The 22262-nt window shown below is 49.9% G+C and overlaps 1 protein-coding gene across 4 annotated transcripts in view; it reads left to right on the top strand.

The window, feature by feature from the left end:
• Window positions 1-22262, top strand: part of SGCD (sarcoglycan delta) — a 545286-nt gene that overhangs the window by 315442 nt on the left and 207582 nt on the right. The window contains exon 3 of one of the 4 annotated variants that reach the window (XM_075900619.1): window positions 19681-19748. The exons of 2 other annotated variants lie outside the window; for them this stretch is intronic. The gene's annotated coding sequence lies outside the window, so the exon portion shown is untranslated. Of the gene's footprint in view, window positions 1-13176; window positions 13728-19680; window positions 19749-22262 lie in introns of those variants that run through there. One more of the 4 variants, XM_006138284.4, reaches the window with a different exon arrangement.

Below are 22262 nucleotides of genomic sequence, written 5' to 3' on the forward strand. Positions count from 1 at the left end.
ATTTATCCACAGTAGTTTGGTAAGGAATTAAAGTGCATCTGTTCTTCCAGAGTCATCCTAAAGAATCTTTGCAGTAGGAGAAGGTTCCTGGAGTGTGAACCTCTGTGCTCTTAGACAATCCATAATTATAATGATAGGCTCTCCTATGAGAGAGAAGTTTAGAAGAAAAAGAAAATAGCAAAGACTGAATAGCGCATTGAGTCTTCAATCTTTAGAGGAAGCGAAGGGAATACACACACATTCTTCATATTCAGATCCATGGGTCTTTCGTTAACACACGGATTTGGGGGCAGTAGCCCACGTTTTTAAAGGTGTTCAGATGCCTCGCTCCCACTGAACCTTTGCCTTTTTAAAAACGGAGCCCTACAATTCGTGAGCCCCCGCCACAGCTGCGTAACATGTTTTGCATTGGACCTAAAGCTAGAAGCAGTCTGGTGCGGTGAGCTGGAAAAGCCGTGGCAGCTTTATTTTTAATAAGAAATATTATTAAATATATTGGGACAGAGTCTGTTGGAGTTGGGACAGAGTCTGTTGGCTGTGGTATACCTCCTCACTCAGGGAGGATCCTGGGTGATCCTTCCCTCCATGAAAGCAAAACCTCCCCCCACTCAGCCTCATAGGGGGTGAGAACTTCCATCCCTGAATGCCCACCAGATCAATGGCAAATTCAGAAACAAGTTAGCTAAGCAGGCTGGGAGGCAGTTCCAGCAAAGGGGATGCTTGATCCAATAACATCATCATTCTTAATGAAACATTTTGGATAATGGAGGATAGAAGTTTGTGAACCACCCAAACCATCCACAAGAAACCCAGCCTACTCCCCTTGTTTCCTGTCCTATCATCAGAGGTTAAAATTAGTCTCCTTAATCTCTGAGGATAGGACAAGAAGCAATGGTCTCAAATTGCCGCAAGGAACGGGAGGGGGTTAGGTTGGACATTAGGAAAAACTTCCTGTCAGGGTGGTTAAACACTGGAATAAATTGCCTCGCGAGGTTGCGGAATCTCCATCACTGGAGATATTCAAGAGCAGGTTGGACAGACACCTGTCAGGGATGATCTAGATGGTGCTTGGTCCTGCCATGAGGGCTGGGGACTGGACCTGATGACCTCTCGAGGTTCCTTCTAGTTCTCTGATTCTATAATTCTATTTTCTTTGCTTGTCTCCAGAGTCTCAGTTCACAGGTCCCTGGGGCTTTCTGCTTCTAGCAGACCCAAAAGGCTGCCTTTCTGACTCTGTCTCAGCCAGAACATTGCACAGATCAGGAGGGACCAGGCACAACTTTTCTCATTGTCCTATTCTGGACAAGGAAGCTGTTGTTGCTGGACTTGACAGACCTGTCCTAATTGACAGAACTGCTAGGTTTTGCCACACAGAAAGATCCCCTGACTCAGGGTCCAATAGGACATCCAGAACCCGGAAGGCAAATTTTATCTGCCAAAAAGCTGAGGGGGAATACTTAAGAGTGGAAGAGAAAAGGATTTTCCATCCAAGTGATTCCCATCCAAGAGGATATTCTGCCAGTGGAAAACACTCCTCCAGCTGGTTGGAATTTAGTCAGATTCCAGGATCAACAGACCTTATGAAAATCTGTAAAGATCGGTGAGATTCTGGAATTTTCGCCCCGTGAACTTCAAGATGTACATCCTGAAAATACATCCCTCCGCCCTAGTGAGAGTTCTGGAGTCTGTGGACCAGGCAAGATTGACTCTTTGCAAGCACCAAAAGGTATCTAAGAACATTGCCTCTGTTCTCCACTGCTCCCCGTCTGATTTGATGATCCTTCGTCCATCCTTTAAACTCTTTCCTCTCAGCTTCCCTTTCCTGAGATTTGATATATTATCTTGACAGGCGTAGCACTCTTCCCTGTTTCCGCTATACCTGCCGAGAGTCATGAGATGTGCTATGTACTAATGTAGACAGTGTACACAGCTTTCCCTCCACAACCCCAAGATCATTCTGCTCAAGTATCTGTCAAGAAGGCAATGAAAGATTGCACAGTACTGTCTGCCAGTCTTGGCCTCCCCAGCTCACTACACCAGATGGCAGCGCCCCGTGTGTTTTGGGGGCTAGCAGATTCTCTGTGCCTAATTACTCTTCCACCCACATCTCACTAATTGCTTTGTAAAAATGCAGAGATGCTGCGTAGGGCCAAATTCTCTTGCATCCGATGGACTCCCATTCTGTGATCTAATAAAACGCACACCGAGTAGCAGAAACAAGCAGAGTTTGCTTTCCCCAGCAGAAAAAAAATAATGAGTGGAAGGGGAAAAGACTGTGCTACATCCAGACACTAGTTTGACCAGGGACTGTACTTGCATTGCATTTAGGTAGCATGACGTAGCTGTACTCAGGAAAAGGAGCATGATAGAATCAGCAGGGAAACTGAACCTTTCACCCATGGAAGTTGATTATTCCGGGACAAGGTGGAGATTTTTCTTCCTCGGGGTAGCATTGCCAGATTGATGCTTGTAGAGCAGCCGGGAGCATTTAACCGGACTTCTGAATGTGACAAAGGCCAGGGCTGCTCAGATAAAGGTAACCAACATGGCCAACTGGAAGACTTGAATGGAATCATTGTTGGCCTTGCTAAGATAATATTTGTTCTTCCATCTGTATAATATTCATCGTGAAGGTCTCTTTTTTTTTCTTATGGCAGCCCTGCCAAATGTAGCGGGACACGTGGGATGGGAATGTATCTGTGTACGGGGACATGCCTTGTGCGTAAAAATGTAAACGAAGGCATTTCATGCAATTGATGAATATCATCTAGCCTGGAAGCAAGTCCTATGCCATCTCACGGAACAGGACTCTAATGGTAACATTGCCTTGAAAATTACAGCCTTCGGAGTCGGAGAATGATTCAGGGTAATTACATTAGTGTTGCCGGAGAAATGAAAAGGAACACTTTCCATATTGCCTAATAACAAGCTCGGCTGGGCTGTATGCCTTACATTATTTCCACGAAGAGTCCGCAAATGATAGACACCATCAGGCTAATTACCAGATGTGGGTGGGCGGGGGGGGAGTGTATCGCATGACGATCGGTGTTTGGCTGAACGGGCAGGCATCACGGCAGCTTCTGGGGGAACAGCCTTGCTGAGACCCGAAGCAGAGGTGTTCTGGTGAATCAAGCTACGATCTTTACGTGAGTTCAGGGTATTTATAGGCCCTGGACTGGAAGACCCAACACACATGGGAATGTGTAGCCCTCAAACACCAGTACTTTGGCTCAGCATATACGTCCCTGAGCGTTATTCCTATAGTTGGCAGGTTCCACCTTAGATGCCAAATCAGATATTTCCCCTGCTTCCAGCCCTTCTCAATGCCGGAAATGAAACCTCGGCGAGGTTGTTTGCGTTGACTGGTCGATGTCAGCTGCCTCATGCAGTGGGGTGATGAAATGCAGTAGACCTTTGTGCTTCATCTGGAGCAAGGGTTCTGGGATCCTTCCCCATGTGGGGTCCAATAGCCCAGGCTCCGACTGGAGCCTAAACATTTGCACTGCCATTTTATGGCCTCCCCAGCCTGTGCCCCACAAGCCTGAGTCAGCTGATAAAGGCCAGCTCTGGCTTTTCATTGCAGTGTAGACGGATCCCAGGAGTGGGTAGGTGGACCCATTGCCTCTGCTCGTGGCGTCTATCCTACAGCAGTTGCTTTTCTGACGGTGGGAGCAGGAGTGCAGAAGGAACTTCTCTCAGAGCCAGGTACAGGTCGAACCTCTCTCGTCCAGCACTCTCTCATCCAAAACATCCGTGATCAGGCATGATTTTAGTGAGCTGGATGTCCACTTTTCATGGGTGTGGCTAAGTTTCCCGCAGTCCCATAAAGTTTGTTTACAGCCAAACTCAGTGTTCTGTGTTGTGATTTAGGTCTAATTTACCCCTCAGTATCAGAGCCCAGTAAGCACTGGAAGTGTTGGTAATGTTGCTAAACCATATTGACCTCCTGTGGTCCGACAAAGTCTCTGGTTCAGACCTGCTCAGATCCGGAGGGTGCCAGACTAGAAAGGTTCAACCTGTATTTAGCAGCCACTTTTGTGGTAATGGCAGTGACTGGATAATTTTCCAAAGGCTGAGTGACAAGGTGCTAATTCTCTGCCTAACACTTGGGGCTATCTATGATCTCTGTTCTGTGTCAGCAGGGCTGGCCCCAGGTGAGGCAAGTCTAGTCCTACATCAGAGACAGGAGGCTCTGGAGAGCCCTGCAAAGCCGCTGATCTTTGCTTTATATCCGGGGGTATCAGCGTTGTGGGGACGGATGCAGATGTGCATGCAGATTTGTATCCAGAACCTTGAAAATTTGTGGATCTCCACGACTTATTTCTGTCACTGCAGATGCAAATTCAGCAAAAAAATTTTTATCCATGCAGGGCTCTTTCAGTTCCACTTTCATCTTGTCCCCGGTTCTCAGGGCCAACCTTACCTTTCAGAGAATCACCGCGACACATACTGGGCCAGCTTCTGTCGAAGTCTGGGGTAAAGCTGCTGGCTCCAGTGACAAAGTTAAGGTCAGTGGAGTTACTCTGGATTTCCCAGGGTGTAGCCGTGAGCAGACCCTGCTCCGTGGTCCTCTCCTGAGATTGCAATTTTTGTCTCTCTCAGAATGGCTCCACTGGAGTGTCTGTTACTTTAACAGTATTAGGGTACGTCTACAAAGCAGTGATATTTCTGAATAACTAATGTTATTCCGAAATAACATAGTCTGCATCTACACTACAAGTAGTTATTTTGACATAATGTGGAGCTGGAGGACTTCTTACTCCGACTCCTCTAAACCTCATTGTACGGGGAGTAAGGGAAGTTGGAGGAAGAGCGCTCTAGGTATTAGGGATGTAAGTGACTACTCGACTATCTGATAAGCATATCAGAGAGAAGCAGCAAGGGGGGACTTAAAAAATGGTTTCCCCCAGCACTGTCTCCACAGGGGTTAGGGGAGGTAGAGGAACAGGGGAAACAGCGCAAGTGGGGACTGAAGCAATCTCTGCTCACGCTGGCTCTGCTGCGATTCTGTTTTTGAAAATTACAAGAGCTCCGCCGGGGCTCTTGTACATTTCAAAGGCTCGGGCGCTGCAGGGAGCATGGGACCAGTCTCCCGTTGGCCCCACACTCCCTCTGGGGCTTCTGCTTTTAAATTGTAGCAAAAGCCCGGCCGGGTTCTTGCTAGAGTTTAAAGGCGGAAGCACCCTTATCGACGAATCGAATAGTCAATGGAAATCCCGACTATTTGATTAGTTAATTCATCGAAATTTAGCATCCCTATTAGGTATTATCTATTATGCTGAATTAATTGTGTATTGAGATATCAATGGCAAATATTGAAGAGTGTCGTCTCAGCTACTGACGGATAACACTGTGAGCTTGATTATAGATGCAACTTAAATGCAACAAACTGTAAGGAAAAGTTTCCTCTTTTATTTCCTCTTGTGTGGGTATTATAAACCTGCTGTGTTCTGATGCCAGCCAATTTTGAGCCTGATTGAGCAGCTTTGTCATGCATAACGGAAGTCCTGACATATTGTGATCTCTGATTTCTAGGCTACTGGAGCTTTTGTGTTATTTATTTCTTAGAAGATTTACCCCATGCTGCTCGGGTCCTTAACTCAATTCATTTTTAGGTTTTTTGGAAAGTAAAGTGACAATGTCCAGATTTCATTTGGGTCATTGCTCTGGGGTGGGGCTGGGGAGGTTGGGTTCAGTATGCAGGTTACTCTGGAGAGAGAGGACAGCTCCAGCCCTCTCTTACCGCAGCAGTGTGGGGCCAGGTGAGAAGCACCTCTCGACAGCTGCTGCAGCTCCAGCGGGCACAGCTGGGGGAGGGGTCCATGTCCCCCGGCTGGGGCAGGTCCAGGTTCGTCTGCCCACTGCACTCCCCAGCCCGAGTGAGGAAAGCAGCTAACTGGGTATTATCCCCTTGCTCCCTGACGAAGGGGAACAGACAGCAATAATCCCTACAAATTGGAGGGTGGGGTGGGGCAGAGACTTGGGGTGGGGGCAGTCCTGAAAGGGCAGGTCTCCCCATTCCCCCCGCCAGCCCCTGTCACCTACTTGGTGATTCTGTCTCTTTTCTATATGGTCTAATGAGGAGCAATCCCATTCCAGGTCCATCCCAATAGCGATCAGAGGAAGCTGTATGCAGAATTTGGTGATCTTTTAGGAGAAGTTCTTGAGCGGATGAACGGATGGACAGGCAGACAAGCTCTCTCAAATATACAATAGATTTCTGATATTGCATATCTCTCCGGTGTTCTTTGAGACTTCAAAGCCCCGTCGGGCACTGAGAAATAACGGTAGGCATGCAGACCACCAGGCCAATCTAATCTCAGGTTTGTGCTTGCACCGTTCATGTGGTTCAGGCAGCGGTTCCACAAAGGGTGGTTCAATAATTCTGCCTTGAAGCTGCCATACTCAGGCGGGGAAACATCTAAAAATAATGTGTCCAAATGAGAGAGGATGAAAACAACTCAGGGAAAATGGCTGCGCTCCAAGGATCGTTGTGTGCGTGTCTTGATGACAAAATAGCTCGACGGTAACGCAGCTCCCATGCAGGTATCCTAAAGCACCCATGAGGTGTGTGTGATGCCTCACAGCTTTCGTGTAAATATCGATACACTTGACCTGCGAATGATACCATTGCCAGGGAAAAGAAGGCCCTGTTACCGCTGTCAGCCCACCAAGTCTGAACTAACCATCGTGCCCTTAACTCAGAAAATCTGCTATAATTAGGAATTAGGGTGTGACCGACTGACAATGCCATCCAATATCCTGCACTAACCTTACCGAATGAAGATGGAATTAATTATGGAATTATGTTAAATCTTACTGAATTAGGTTTAACACCTTTGCGCTATGTCTACACTGGCATGATTTTCCGGAAATGCTTTTAACGGAAAACTTTTCCGTTAAAAGCATTTTTGGAAAAGCGCGTCTAGATTGGCAGGATGCTTTTCCGGAAAAGCACTTTTTCCGGAAAAGCGTCCGTGGCCAAACTAGACATGCTTTTCCGCAAAAAAGCTCCGATCGCCATTTTCGTGATCGGGGCTTTTTTGCGGAAAACAGAACTATGCTGTCTACACTGGCCCTTTCGGGCAAAAGTCTTTTGGAAAAAGACTTTTGCCTGAACGGGAGCACCATAGTTTTTCCAGAAAAGCACTGATGATTTTACATGAGATCATCAGTGCTTTTCTGGAAATTCAAGCGGCCAGTGTAGACAGCTGGCAAGTTTTTCCGGAAAATCAGATGATTTTTCGGAAAAACTTGCCAGTATAGACACAGCCTTGGGGCCCAGTGTATTAAAAATGTCGTTGCTTCTGCAATATTGTAGGATTATCTATAACTTTTCTCGGGATCTGACCAGTGTAAATGGTAGGAACTTCCAAAAACCGGGACGATAGGTAGGCAGCGGTTTCTTAGGCGGTGCATGGGGGCCATTTGAAAGCTGTGCCTTGGAGGGGGCTACCTTGCTATTTATGTACTCCTGGACACTGCAGATCAAAGACCCTCCAACTGTCTGAAGAACGGACTAAACTTTTCATGGCTATGCTAGTGTCACCGAGGGGCGGGGAGCCAGAGGTGTGACTGTCGGCAGGGAGAACAGGAGGTTTATTTGTCCACAGGGACAGGGCGTAGAAGACTTGTCAGCACAGGAACCAGAAGCAGCCAGTTCCATCCGCCTTGGGGAGAGGGGGCTCATCGCCAAGGGCCCTGCCCCCCCTTCCAAGCCAGCGAGATTCACTCACCCACTCAGAAGACCATTTCCCCCTCCAGTCCATCCTGGCCTCCAGCCTTTGTCCAGCTTCCTGGGCAAAAGGTGTCACCTGGTCACATTCCCTGTCCCTGGCTCTGCTTACAGCATCAGCCGTTGTGTACGCACAGAAGGCTGTCGCACTGAAATTCCCACCCCCATCTCCCTAGCGGTGCAGAGTCAAGGGAAACTGAGGCACGCCGGCGGGGTTGCTACAGGACAGTAGAAATCAGATGCAGCGTCACACGCGAACAGGGCGAGTACAAACCCCGCTTCGTCACAACTGAGGCCGTTAGGAGCTTGTGAGCACAAATGATACCCCTTTGGGGATTTATGGAGCTTGCCTGCCAGACCCCATGCTAAAGGCAATGGGGGGGAGGAGGGAATTGCTATTAAGCTTAGTAGCACACGTGCAGGTTCCTTTATTGTTTTTAATATGTTTTCTCTGTGGTGTATGTACAGCTCAGAATAAATATGCTGGCAAGAGGAGTGCGATGTGGTAATTCTGCCTGGCATTCTATTGTGAGTCTGGAAAGAGAAGCGTGCTTAGAGACCCTGTCTTTTGCTGGGGAAATCACAGCTGTGGGTGGGGTTGCCAGGTGTCCGGTTTTGAACCAGACAGTCCGGTATTTGAGCTTCCTGTCCTGGAAACAAATTGAGAAAATACCGGACACAGAAATGTCCAGTATTTTATAATTAAGTTTGATTATTATCAGGAGTATCAGTACATAGTTGCGTACTGCCTGGCTGGTAGACATGCTCACGCTGGGTGAGTGTGTCTACCAGCCAGGCGCTTTGCAACTACACTGTGCGGAGGGGGGGAAGAGGGGGGCGGGCTGGGGCGGGATGGAATCCCCGGGGCAGGACTCGCCTGTGCGCTCCACCGGAACTGTGCTCAGGACAGGCAGCGCCTCGGGATCTGTGTGTGCCTGGGCCAGCCCTGCTTCCCACCAGCCGGTTCCCCCCCATCCTGATCTCCCCCGGCTAGCCCCTCTCTCCCCCCCAACCAGCCCTGCTCTCCACCGGCCAGTTCCCCCCCACTCGGATCTCCCCTGGCCAGCTCCGCTCCCTCCCCCCCCCCCGACCAGCCCTGCTCCTCGCTGGTTGGTCCCCCCCTCCAATCTCCCCCAGCGACCCCCGCTTCTCCCCCCGACCAGCCCTGCTCCCTACTGGCTGCTTCCCCCCCCTCGATTTCCCCCCAGCCAGCCCCGCTCCTCTCGACCCCCTCCCAACCAGCCCTGCTCCCTACTGGCTGCTTCCCCCCCCTCGATTTCCCCCCAGCCAGCCCCGCTCCTCTCGACCCCCTCCCAACCAGCCCTGCTCCCCACTGGCCGGTTCCCCCTCCACTCGGATCTCCCTCAGCCAGCTCCACTCCCCCCCCAACCAGCTCTGCTCCCCACTGGCCGGTTCCCCCTCCACTCGGATCTCCCTCAGCCAGCTCCACTCCCCCTCCCCAACCAGCCCTGCTCCCCACTGGCCGGTTCCCCCTCCACTCGGATCTCCCTCAGCCAGCTCCACTCCCCCCCACACCAGTCCTGCTCCCTACTGGCCTGTTCCCCACCCCCAGTCTCCCCTGCCAGCCCCACTCCCCCCGCAGCCGGTTCCCCCCCATCCCCCCGTCTAAGATCAAGTGCGTCCGGTATTTTTGTCGAAACCAACTGACAACCCTAGCTGTGGAGCCCGGAGATACTCTGATCGGGAGGACGTGTGACACAGATCTCCACCCTGGGGCCGGATGAAGGCCCTAAGCACTCGCCTAATCATAGGCTTTTCTCCCTTATGCATTGAGATCTAATCTATTGCCTGTGCACCTAATAACACCTACTTGAATTTTCACTCCTGAAAGTGGTGCACTGTGTGAGCAATTCCTGGTACTTCACTCCAAAGTAACAGCCATTTTGATGTATACTGCAATTATACCTAGGATGTACCTGATAGTTATTCGGCTGAGAAGGGGAAATGAGGAGATGTTGCTGCTACGACTGTATAATTTAAATGAGCAGTTTTCTTTTCTTACTTTCAAGTCATTTATGATTATTTTTTTAGGCGCAAAATTCTTTGTAGGCCTTAAACTTGTTCATAGGCCCTCGGCCTATTGCGCCTAATGGATAATCGGCCCCCGCTCCGCCAGAGAGAGGTAGCAAGTAGGGCGCCGTGAGGGTAGGTACCCTTGCTACAACGTGGAAAGGAAACGCAGACGCCACGGCCCTGAACTGTGGCACACTGGACATTAGAGGAAGTGACTGTTTTTATTTTTTGTAGGGGATGGAGCCCTCGTCTGGATTTGAAGTGAGTAACACAGTCAGGCCTGAGTCAAAGGGTCAAAATGGTTCTGGCTGCTCACCGTGGCCTAGACCTAACAAAGCACTGAAGCGCATGCTTAAATTTAAGCGCACACAGCACACAAACCTCCCGGGGGCCCAGGTGAGGTAGGGTAGAAGGCGAAGCTGTGGTTTAGTCTTGCGGTCGATGTTTCTAGCGCCTGATGTTCCGAAGAGCAGCACTGTCTGAATGCTGCCGCTCAGTTTGTTCTGTTACAGCTGATTTACGCTAACAGGCTCTGGGGTTTCACAGCAGTGGTGTCTGTTTCAGGGTCTCTGGCCAACAGCAAAGAGGATTTACTGTTGCCATTGAAGACCGTTATGGGAGACTCTCTGGTAGCTGGGACAGTAGCGCAGCTGAGAGATCGAAAGGACTGTGTAGCGTTGCCAGATGGTTTAACCAAAAATACCGAACACCCCCCCCCCCCGCAAAAAAAACACCAGGAAAAAAATGCTGTTGAAGGGAAGAAAAGGGGGGGGAGACCAACGTTGTTGAGCAAAGAAGAAAAAAAAAGGACCCCAAGAGTTAAGCAAAAAAATTTAAAAATTAAAAAAAAAAGTGTGGCCCCTTTAAGAAACGCTTTTGAGGTTTTTTGGCCCTAACAAGCTGACGGCAGCTGTCCGCCATCTTGTCTCCCTGCTCCGGGCCAGACAGCTCCCCTGCAGAACCAGGTAAGCACCCGGGATTTTTGCTTCCTGGCTGGGAAAAAATCAGAAAATACTGGACATTTTAGGTGTCCGGTATTTTCTGAAATTTTTTACCAGACAGGAGGCGAAAATTCCGGACTGCCCGGGTCAATACCGGACACCTGGCAACCCTAGGACTGTGATTCACATCCTGTCGGGGGTCGAACCCTCGCAAGCTGTGCAGGTAGGAAGGAAATGCTATCGCCACCGGTGACACCGCATCCCCTCTGCTCATCTGAGGGCTTTGCAAGGTCCTGCCGATGGGACGACTTCATGCTAGGCCAGGACCTGCTGGTCCTGCAGCAAGTAGGGCCAACAAGGTCAGTGGGAGCCAGGTGCTGAGGGTTGCAGAATCTGTTCTGTGTGGCTCATACAACTGCACATGCTCTATTGCAGGGGGGCAACCTCAGGATCTGGCCCCCATCATGGGGCAGGCACATAAAATCTACTAGACTAGGCCCCCCTAGGTTCTGGTGTGTGAGGGGACCACATCAGTGCGGGTTTCTTGCTTGTGTATGGCCCCCGACTGATTTTTCTGAAAGTCAGTGGCCCTTGATTCAGAAAAGGTTCCCCACTCCGGCTCTAATGGGATTTATGCCCTCAAGTGCCAGCAATCCCCCTCTGCCATGTATGTTGGCCAAACCAGATAGTCTCTGCCACGAAGGATTAAGGGACACTAATCGGATATTTGAAATGATAGCACACAGGAACCTGTGGGGCACCATTTTCACCTGCCTGGGCACTCATTAATGGACTTAAAAGTAGCCATTCTTCTACAAAGGAATTTCACAAGCCAACTAGAGAGAGCGCAAGCATGCGGAATTGACCTTCACAAGCAAATTTGACATGGTCTCCCTTGGTTTGAACAACAACTTGAACTGGTTATCATATTATAACACCCGCTTTCCTTACATTCAGCACCCTACTGACATCCAAAGCTAAGTACACGACACTTCCAACCCACACAATTAGCCTCCTTAGCACCGGGACTACAACTGACTGGGAATTCCCTCTCCCCCGTCTTATTCTGAGGGTCCCCCTTTTTTTCTCTTGATTGCAAAGGCAAGGGCAGGTTTAAACAGCTCAGTTACTTATTAGGGAACGATGGCACTCAAGGAAGCCATCTTGCAGCAAGTGACATAGGTCCAGTGACACTTCCGTTAAAGGCACTGGGAGTGGAACCGGCTGTTGTAACATCAGCAACCTGCTGATGGGGATTGTGCAAATAACTCCCAGATTGGTTTGCAAGATCCCGCTCACAGGATGCGAACGACCAATCTCCTTCCGGACCGATGAGCAGGTCCTTACTGTAGACTTGACCCAAAGCTTGCTGAGGTCAATGGATTTTCCATGGACTGTCGTGGGCATTATATTAGCCCCTCTATTACCAGGTTTATATGTGTTTAAGTCTCATATAAACACTTCAGCTGGACTATGGCCTGGCCTATACTAGACCAGGCAGGTCAGCTTAAGGCACACTAGCCAGCTACGCAAAATTCCTAGCCAGAGTTGGCTTACCTTACGCCAAACCGCCACGGTGTCCACACTGCGGGAGGCTGATGAGGGCACACACTGCAGTCAGCTTCCCTTCCTCGTCGCAGAACGAGGAATACCGGAGGCCAGCAGGGACTGCCCTGAGTGCTTGATTTGTCTACACTAGACCTGCTAAATCGAACACTAAATCCATCAACTTCCAGAGGGTCAATCTTCATGTGTGTTAGGTGTGCACCAAGTGTCTTGGTAACTCACCGAAAAGAATAAACCCACGAAACTGACATACCTGATTTTGAAAGAGAACGTGAAGGGGGAAAAATATTACCCTTTCTCTTTAAACTATCTCTTTTCTGTATTGTTACCTTGACAACTCTGCTGCTGTTTTGCATCTTTGGTGGGACTTAACTGTGGTGGAAGAGGGGGACATGCATTCTATGCTTCCCTAGGTACTCCCACCTCCTACACAAGCACGTGTCAGTAACAGGGCATCTAAAGCCACAGAACCCGTGTTCGTTATGTCGCCCTATGGTATCCTCTGCAAATCATTACAGATCCTCAGAACTGGGACCCGTTCTGAATGAAGGTACAACGTTATGTCTTTTTGTTAAGCCCGAACCACAGCAGTTTTAATTTCCTAGCAAAAGAGATGCAACGTGCTTCAAATATTTGCCGGGGTTAGCAGAGCTCAAGAGCAGGGAGGAGTGAAAGTGCTTGAAAAATAATTGTGTTATTTTTGGCATAAGCAGCGCCAGGAGTGTATGTCAAGATTAGGGTGCAGCTCTGATGGGCTGAGCTGAGGCTAGCAGGGATAAAAATATCCTTTCCCTTCTTGCCATTGAAATTTCACGAGGAGAGGCAGAGGTAAGGGGAAGGTGGCAGTGAATTGAAATTTGAATCTCTATTACCCTTTGCTTTTCTTAGGGCAGGAAAAGCTGCCTGCTTGCTGACTGAGGTCTTCTCAAGACCGTCGCAACGGAGAAAATGTTAAGAAACAGTCAGGGTATGAGCTGCGGAACTTCCCACGCTCTCGAAAAAAGTTAGTGAAGAAAACGACTCTATCAGTCAAATGTGTGGCCAGAGCGGCTTGCTTTACAGTAGTAATCACAAGATCCCAGACTGCCGCCCTACCCTAAGCTCTGAGCAGGGGTGTGTCGGGGGTCCGGTTATTGAATGCAGAGCGCATGTGTTTTCAATTGCTATCTGGAGCCAGCCCAGTAGCTGTAAGTTGGCCTGACAAAGACTTATTGAAGTACGGACAGAGTGCAGTTTCAAAGCAACGAGAAAAAGAACGGGAGTGCTGTTCAGGAAATTCTTCAGGCATGGGCAGGGACTTGGCTGCACTTCTGCTGTTGGAAAATCTGACAGGGGCAGTTTCTGAACACAGGCTAGGCCTCGTGCTGTTCTGAGAGCAGCACCGCATCTTCTCGCGTCTCCCCTCCCCCTGTACTCGCCACACTCCGTTGCATCTGGCGACTGAAAGAAAGGTAAGAGGGGGATTGCTCTTTTCTCTGTGCAGTCACTTGGATTTGCAGTTCTTTTGTTCTGGGGCAGAGGAGATCTGTTTGTTTCCAGCAGACTGTTTAGAGAGAGGAAGAATTTGGGGCTATGCAGCTGTGGCATGTTGGCTAAAGTATCCCACTAGTTTTGAGTGGGGTGTCAGTTTCTTTCTAACTTTTTTTTCTTCCGTGCTGATCTTGCAGGCAGATTGGTTCTTGCTTCTGCCAAGATATTTGCACAAAGGTTTCCCAACTTGTTGGTTTTTTTCCGAAGGGAAGTCTGGATACAGCTTTGTAAGAGCATCAGCATGAAAAGAAAAAAAAAAGTATTGTGATCCAGATGCAGTCAGTGAATATTGCTCACGGTACATTGTCTGCGGTGGTAATAAATACATATGTAAAGTAGCATTTTTCATGGGCTCGGGGGAATATAGGGATTGCCTATTGCTAAGCGTTCCTGTTACGAAGCCACCAAATAATACAGCTACATCGTTAAAGCAGGAGGTAATCCTGTTGCAATCATCACGTTCCGATTTTTCAGCAATTCTCCTTTCCAACACTTGCTTTTATATTTGGTAAGATATAAACCAAATAAAGCACATTAGAAAAAAAACTCAAAACCCAGCCTAGAAGATTAAAACTAGAGACTTTAATTGAACTTGCATTTTTCTTCTGGCTGCGCATTTTCTTAGTTATTCTTGGAAAGAAGCTTAATTCTAAGACGCAATCATGACAAATAATTTCCCAGTTTAGCAGACTGCCAGATTTGGGCTTTACTCGCTTGTCCTCCCGGTTGCAGCGTGAAAGCTGGAGGCTTTCCTCGGCCGCGATAGCAGCTCCTTATGTGCCGTGTTTGTGTGTGGAAGTTAGGGGACAATATATTTGCTGACGATGCTTTTGTATCCTGCTGTGTGCATAGGGTTAAAAGAGATGGTACGATAGTGCTGCATTTACCAAAAGGGACTGAATCAGCTGCAGTTCGGGGACATAGACTTAGAGGTTGCATGTGGTGTGCGTTCCATGGAGTGGCACTTAGAGCACTTACAGGGAGAGAGCGAGTTTCCTCTACAGCCTTAGCTGAGCGCCAGCTGGCTTTTATCTCATGTGACGGAGACTCATGCACCAAGCTCCAGAGGTCCTAGGTGTGATTCTGTCTGTCGGCATTACGCTCGTTTTCCTATTGGCCAGCAGGACCTACCATGCCGTAGCCGAGTGGCTGCTTGCTTTGGTCACCCACGACATTCCCAGCTGATCGAGCCCCGTGTGGGAGTTGGCCAGGCTCTTGCTCTGTGTTGCCAGCGAAGAACTGGCTGTCATGGGGGGAGAGGGCAGAGTGTTAAGAGGCAGGGCTTGGGGGACAGGAACAGACACCCCCCCACCCCCAGCTCACCGGGACTCCCAAGCCAGATTGCACAGCTATGCTGACTGGGGATGGCCTGCAGGCCGAGAGTTTGAGACCCCGGCTCTATTAGTTGTGCAGGGTTAGAAAGAAACTTCCCCATGGGCCTTTATGCATTAATTATCTATTAATGGGATCTTCCACCTTCCACTGATCATGGTCTTTGGGTTGGCATTTCCCATGTTCCTATGTCCAAGCCTAGGGACATAAAATACTGTTTAATTGGTTAAACACGGGAGTGCCCGGACTCCTGTGTGGGGTCTGCCCTGGCTGCCACAGCTCCTGGCCCCCGCGTGGGCTGGAAACCGGCAGCCCCAGGTGGGGGGACCTGGTGGGGCTGTTCCTGGGTACCAGCTGACCATTCCTTGGTAAGCATCACCCACAAAAGCATTGAGCCAGCTTGGCAGTGCAAGCCTCTGAATCATGTGCATTTGTTTTGTGTGGACCAGCAGTTACCTGTCAGCTCGAAGGACTGTTTTGCCCGCTTTGATCACGGGGCCAGAGCAGGGCAACGCTCTCTCAGACTCCATGGACTTCCCGGGTCAGGAGTCCCTCCTGCAAATGTGGAAGTGCCTGTAGGGGGTCTAAGGCACTCAGCACCGCTTAGCACCTCCTCCTCTGCCCCGGTGGGTCTCAGACAAGGGTGCGTGCATGCAGAGGGCATTCGGGGTACACCCACTCGTCCAGGTACTTTGCACCAGGCTGTATAAAAAGCACCGGCAAAGTCCGTACAAACTCGGGATGTAAAAAGTTGCTTACACATGTACGTAAAATCCTGGTGGCTACACGGTTACATGCACGGTGGGCTGTGCGGTGAAACGCGCGGATATAAGCTTTAATCGGCAGACCCCGCAGCCAAGCAGGCTCCCTGGGAGCTGCCGGCCCTGCGCCTGAAGTAAAGTTAGAGCCCATGGTGAAACCAACTCCCGGGCAGCAGGGCCCACAACCCCTGCCAGCCCCACTCCTGAGGGGCCACTGTGTAACCTGCAGTGAGGGGCCAGGCCCGCCACGGACAGAGGCTGCTCTTGCTGGCCAGAATTGTATCTGCTTGCGTCTGGCCACAGGGCCAGAGCAATTCTCTTTCCAGGGACGGTAGGGCGCTGTTCCAGGCCCTACTGCTTAAGCTTACTCCGTTAAGGTGAGGCTTACTGGTTATCTCATTAACCATTTACATCCCTAGTACAAACTAAACTTCCGTACGGACGGTGACTTATCTCTACGGCTGTCTGCTATACACCAAAATGCAAGTACAGCTAAGGTTGCCAGCTGTCTGGTTTTGAACTGGACGGTCCAGTATTTGAGCTTTCTCTTCGGGAAACAAATTGAGAAAATAGAAATGTCCGGTATTTTCTAACTAAGATGCAATGTCGATTGTGATGTCAAACCATCTGGCAACCCTACGTACAGTATGTATATGCCAGTTGATTTCTTTGCTGATTACACGGTAAAATGAGAATGTGGTAGTGGGCCATGACACTTTTGTATTTTTATGTCTCATTTTGTAAGGCGGTAGTTTGAAGTAAGGTGAAACTTGGGGGCACAGAAGGCACCTGGAAGGGGTACGGTAGGCTGGAAAAGTTGAGAGCCGTTCTTTTAGCTCCTCTGCCTTCCCTCCCCCAGGAGGGTCACTGAAGCTGTCTTTGCAGATAGCTCTGGGAGAGGCGAGAGTCCCTCCCGGATCCATCCCAAATATGGGCACAGAAGAGCAGCTCTGGGCAGTGTGTACCGCATGCCCATTTGGGGTTTGGGTCTGAGCACGTGGGTTTGGCCCGTGCTGCCGAATGATGTCAGTATCGTCAATTCAAGCTGCAGCTGGCTGCGTGGGGAGAACCCGAGACGATGTGTCTGCCTCTGTTCCTCACTTGCTCAAACAGCTCTGAGCAGAGGAGCGGGTCCCCGTCGCAGCGGGTTGTTCTCAAGAACGCGGGGGAGATTGCAGTGACAAAAGATGCCGGCCTCCTAGGTGCAGGAGAGGGGCAGAACTCCCCTACCCCCGGGGTATTTCCTTTCCGTTGGAAACCATTTTGGTGCAAAGCATTCATCATTTTGCCACTGATCAAAGGAAAACCTTCTGGCACGGGAGCAGCACTGATGCCTCCGCTTGGACACGCTCTCTTCTGAGCCCCCCATGTAGCCCAACGAGCCATCTGCCCGGGGATCAGCAGGAAATCTGATGACCCGGGGGTTTCCAAGGGAAATATGTGCTTATTAGATTAAAAAAAAATCTTTCCCTGTAAAAATAAACCAACTCCTGCTCAATATATGGACCATGCAGATGTTGCAGCCGGAGCTGCAGGAAAGAGGAAATCAACAATCTGCTCTTTCCACACAAGCAGGCCTTGATAAAAGCGAGGGAGGGGAGGAGAGGGAGACCGTAACTAACAAGACACAGTGTGATTTAGAGAACGTGGTTGCGATGATTATTTTTTTATTTGTCATGCCTTTCGGGTGAGTCTGCCTCCGGCAATCCTCGGCCATAACAGCTGTTGCAAAGGCATCTGTGGCTACAGGGGCCTCGCAGGCAGGCATCTGGGTGGAACTCTCCCGATGGCTGTGAAAGTTACGTCCGCTGTGAGCGAGGGGTGTGAGTCCCCTGTCCCCGTGTGCATTCTCTCGCTAGCGCTCTGCCAGCCAGCACGGCTATAAATAGCTGCGCGGAGAGCCGAGGCAAGTAGGCGTATGTGAGCAGCAGGATCACGCCCCGGGCTTGCAGTAAAGGCTTAGCCTGAGAAGTAAATAAAGCTGCCTCGTTCTGGGCACGTGAGTCCGTGGGGAAGTTCCCATGGACTCTGGATCAGGCCTTATTTGAGCTGTCTGGTATAAGGATTCTCTAGGGCAGCGGTTTTCAAACTTTTTATTTTTCTCAGTTAAAGAAACTTGTGGATGCCTGCAATCCCACATCATTTGACTAGACGGGGGATTGAGTCTGAGAACTTCAGCTTTGGGGGCAGGAAGGTCTGGACGGGGGCAGGACAGGCTTACCTCGAGCAGTTCCCAGTCAGCATTGTGGCAGGGGTGCTGAGCAATGTTCCTTCTAATCTCTTCCATCCACAAGTAGATTTTTTCCATCGACGTGCAGAATAAATTTTGTTGCGTGCCCTGAGGCCTGTGTAAATATGCACCACCAGTAGCAACACAAACCTAGCTGTGGGAGCTCGGCTAATCAGCTGGGTGGCATTGGACTCTCTCCTGAATGGCCACACAAGTGCACAACTTACAGGGAACACTGATGCTAAGGCAGCTGCCTGCTTCTCCTGGCACCCCAGAAGCAGGCAGCTGCCGGTTCCCAGCCAATGGGAGTGCGGAGCTGGTGCTCAGGGCCGGGGCAGTGTGCAGAGAGCCCTGTGCACTCTTCCCTCCCCACTAGGGTTACCAGGTAGACCTCCCCCAAAAAACTGGACACACTGGGTGGGGGGGGAGGGATTGGCCGGGACGGGGGCGGAGCTGGCCAGGAGGAAGGAGAGCTACTGGGGGGGATCGGGGGCCGCGGGGCTGGCCAGAAGGAAGGGGGGGCGGGAAACAGAGCTGGAGATGGAACCGGGGGCTGGATAGGAGGAGGGGGGTGGGAAGCAAAGCTGGTGGGGGGGGGGAGGGTGCAGCCACTGGCCGCAGCTGGAGTCCAACAGGCCACGCCCCCGGCAGGCATTCCCTTTAGTTGCTAGTAGAAGCGGGGCGGGGGAGAGGCTGGGAGCCACTCCCCCCGCCCGGCTTTTGCACGTGACCACAGGACTCCCAGCGCCAATCGTGGCCCCGCCCCCCAATTGCTCCCCCGCCCCCACCAGGCTTCCGTCCGGTGCCCAGCTGGAAATTCAGAAAATACCGGACATAGCACATTGCACATGTCCAGTATTTTCTGAATTTTTCTACCAGACAGAGGGCGCAAATACCGGACTGTCCGGTAGAAAACCGGACACCTGGCCACCCTACTCTCCCCGACCTTGGAGCCAGGCCTGTTGCCGGCTGCTTCTGAGGCACAGCTCAGTCAGGGAGCTGCCTTAGCCCCCCTATTGCTCACTGCTCACCTGATCCCCCGCTCGACATTCCGCAACCCATCGTTTGGAAACCACTGCTCTAGGGGATCCAGCTAATCCTGGGGGTGAGGCTGTCTGTCTCAGCCCCTGCAATTGTGTGTTTTGAGCAGGGTTGTGCGTGTGGCAGTGATTGTCTCATACGCCTCGCGAGTGTCTTGAAACAGCCTGTGGGGCGCTTTCGAGCTACTTCTCTGGTTCTACCACTTGTGTGAGAATATTAACATGCTAACGCACAACAAATACAAGGCCTGTCTCTGCTTTCTCAAAACAACCCCCTCAAAAAAAAAAAACAACAAAAAAATACCCTAGTAAAAGCCCTAAATAACTCCTCCTCTGAATTTCCCGTTACAAATCAGTAGTGTGTATTTATAAAAGACGACTCTTTGCAAAACAAGGCAGTCTTTCCAGATAATGCTGTCTCCTGTGGTGCTTTGCTTACTGCTTAATGTTTAAGTTGGGAAGAACTGCCAAGCTGTAAACTATAACTAGCATATTTCTGTCTCCCACACAGCGGAGAATATTGAGAGCAGATGCCTCTTGCTTCTTTTGCAGTTGCCTTGCAACGCTCCTCATTCCACTGTAAGTCCGGCGGGATAAATCCCATGCTATGTTCTTGTGAGAAATGTGTGGCGGGAACCACAGAAATACTCAAAATCAGCCAGTTTCTGTGGCTGGCTGCTTCCTGTCCCCAGCAGGGGTGTCAAAAGTTAACCGGTTATACATGTTGTTTCTTCAGTGGCTCATGCATGGTGCAGTATTGTACATCAATACATCACGGTTCACAAGAGCTGTATTGCCTGGGTGAGTCTTGTGACAGTTAGCGTTTTGCATAAAGCCCATCCTCCTGGAGTCATGTTATTAGTTGAGACCTTCAGCTCTCTTTGGTGGCGATGTGGTGGGTGTTTTTTATTTTAAGCCAATGTCTCAGCCTCCAGGTTGTGGAGAAAAGTTTGAAAATGTGACCCAGGCTCACATCTTCGGGGACCTGACTCATATAGTTTGAATGCTTGTGTTGGGAGGCCAGAGATACTAAGCCGCCTTACCAGATCCAGGAGCTGAACTGGTCATGGACAAGTATAATGTCTCACAGGAGGCAGGAAAGGCTACTGATCCCTCGCTCCGGGAACGAAAAGCTTCAATTTAAAAGCCCTGTTAGGGATGTTAACGGGGAAGCGGTTACCTGGTCTGCTTACTGGGTGTTGGCTCACCGGTACCTAGACGCAGCCCTCCACCCGTGCTCTAGCCTCACCATACTCCCTTTAATCAGTGAACCCGCTAAACTTAATGTTGAACTGGATAGCTATTTAAACAGGACTTTATATCCCTGTTTCCCATCGCAGCCCCCCCACGCTGCACCAAAAGTTGGCACAGAGCCCGAAGGGTGGCAGTGATTCCTAAACTAGACTTTTTCAGACTCCCTCCTGGAAATCCGGCATCTCCTCTGTCCTGTGCTGTAGTGGACAGCCCCAAATGGCCAAATAGCCCCAGTACTTCCTGAGTACGATGCCTTAATAGCATCGTGTGGCCCTGGGAAGACCAAAGCCCTGAGCCAAGTTCCTCCTAAAAGCCAGGAGATCTCCTAGAATGAAGCTAACAAAGATGCTGCTGCCAAACGAACGATTTCTTATTTCCATTACATTGTTGTTCTCACCCTCTTATGTGGAGGAGGACTTATGCCACTTCCTCCTTTTGTTTGCAACTTATGTAATTCATGTCAAAGACCGAGGGAAGATGGAGAGAGCAAGGAGGCGGCGGCCTTGAGTCTGTCGCTCAAGAGAGCTACCCGCAACTTCTCAATCCGGGTCTAGCTGGCTAATTGAAAAACAGTCAACCAACTTGGAATGATTAAATGTTTCAGAAGGGGGCGCCGAGTTAGTCTGTAACAAGAAAAACGTAAAAAACAACAAATAGCCTGGTAGTACTGTAAAGACTAACAAAACATGGAGATGGCATCATGAGCTTTCATGGGCACAGCTACCAGACTATTTGGGTTGTTTTAAGTTTTTCTTGTTGCAGGCTAACTCGGCTACCCCTCGGAAACTTTTGAACGTGCACGGCACAGCATTCAGCCGTATGGAGTGGAAATCTTTAAACTACACAAAGAAACTCGCACAGATCCAACCAGACATCATCTTCCTTTCCAAGTGCAAACAGATGAACATCATACAGAAGAAGCGGGCTGTGCCCACGAAAGCTCATGATACCATCTACGGCTGTGTCTACACTGGCATGAATTTCCGGAAATGCTTAAAACGGAATACTATTCCGTTTTCAGTTTTTCCGGAAAAGGAGTGTCTACATTGGCAGGCTGCTTTTCCGGAAAAGCCCTTTTTCTGGAAAAGCGTCTGTGGCCAATGTAGACGCACTTTTCCGGAAAAGAGCCCCGATCGCCATTTTTGCGATTGGGGCTTTTTTCCGGAAAAAACTACTGGGCTGTCTACACTGGCCCTTTTCCGGAACAGTGTTCCGGAATAAGGACTTATGCCCGAGTGGGAGGAGAATAGTTTTTCCAGAATAGCGGCTGATTTTGTACAGTAGAGCATCGTTGCTTTTCCAGAAATTCAAGGGCCTGTAGACAGCTCACAGCTTATTCCGGAAAAGTGGCTGATTTTCCGGAATAAGTGGCCCAGTATAGACACAGCCTACATGTTTTGTTAGTCTTTAAAGTGCTACCAGACCGTTTGTTGTTGTTCTAGGATTTTTAGTTACCCAGGGATGGTTTAAATAATACTTAGTCCAGCCTCATTGCAGGGGAATGGGTTAGATGCCTCATTCAGGTCCCTTCCATTCCTACGTTTCCATGATCCTGCTCAGGACTATGGCATTTATGCTGTAATCTAACCCTCTGACCAAAATTGTGCAGCCCTTTTAAAAGGGAGCCTGTAGTCATGCATGAAGTCCATGGGAGAGTTTGCATGTGCAAGAAACCAAGGGTCGTGCAACCAAGCTCTTGGTGGAATCAAAAAATCTGTGCATTTTGCAGACTCTTTAGTCACTACACCTACTAACGTCCCTCTCTCCTCTGTTTTATCTTCAAGACCCTTGCACAGGGCTGGGCTTACTAAGGGTGTGTCTAGACTACAGGGTTTTGTC

This window comes from Pelodiscus sinensis, chromosome 17 (assembly GCF_049634645.1).
Source record: "Pelodiscus sinensis isolate JC-2024 chromosome 17, ASM4963464v1, whole genome shotgun sequence".
Taxonomy (NCBI): Eukaryota; Metazoa; Chordata; order Testudines; family Trionychidae; genus Pelodiscus; species Pelodiscus sinensis.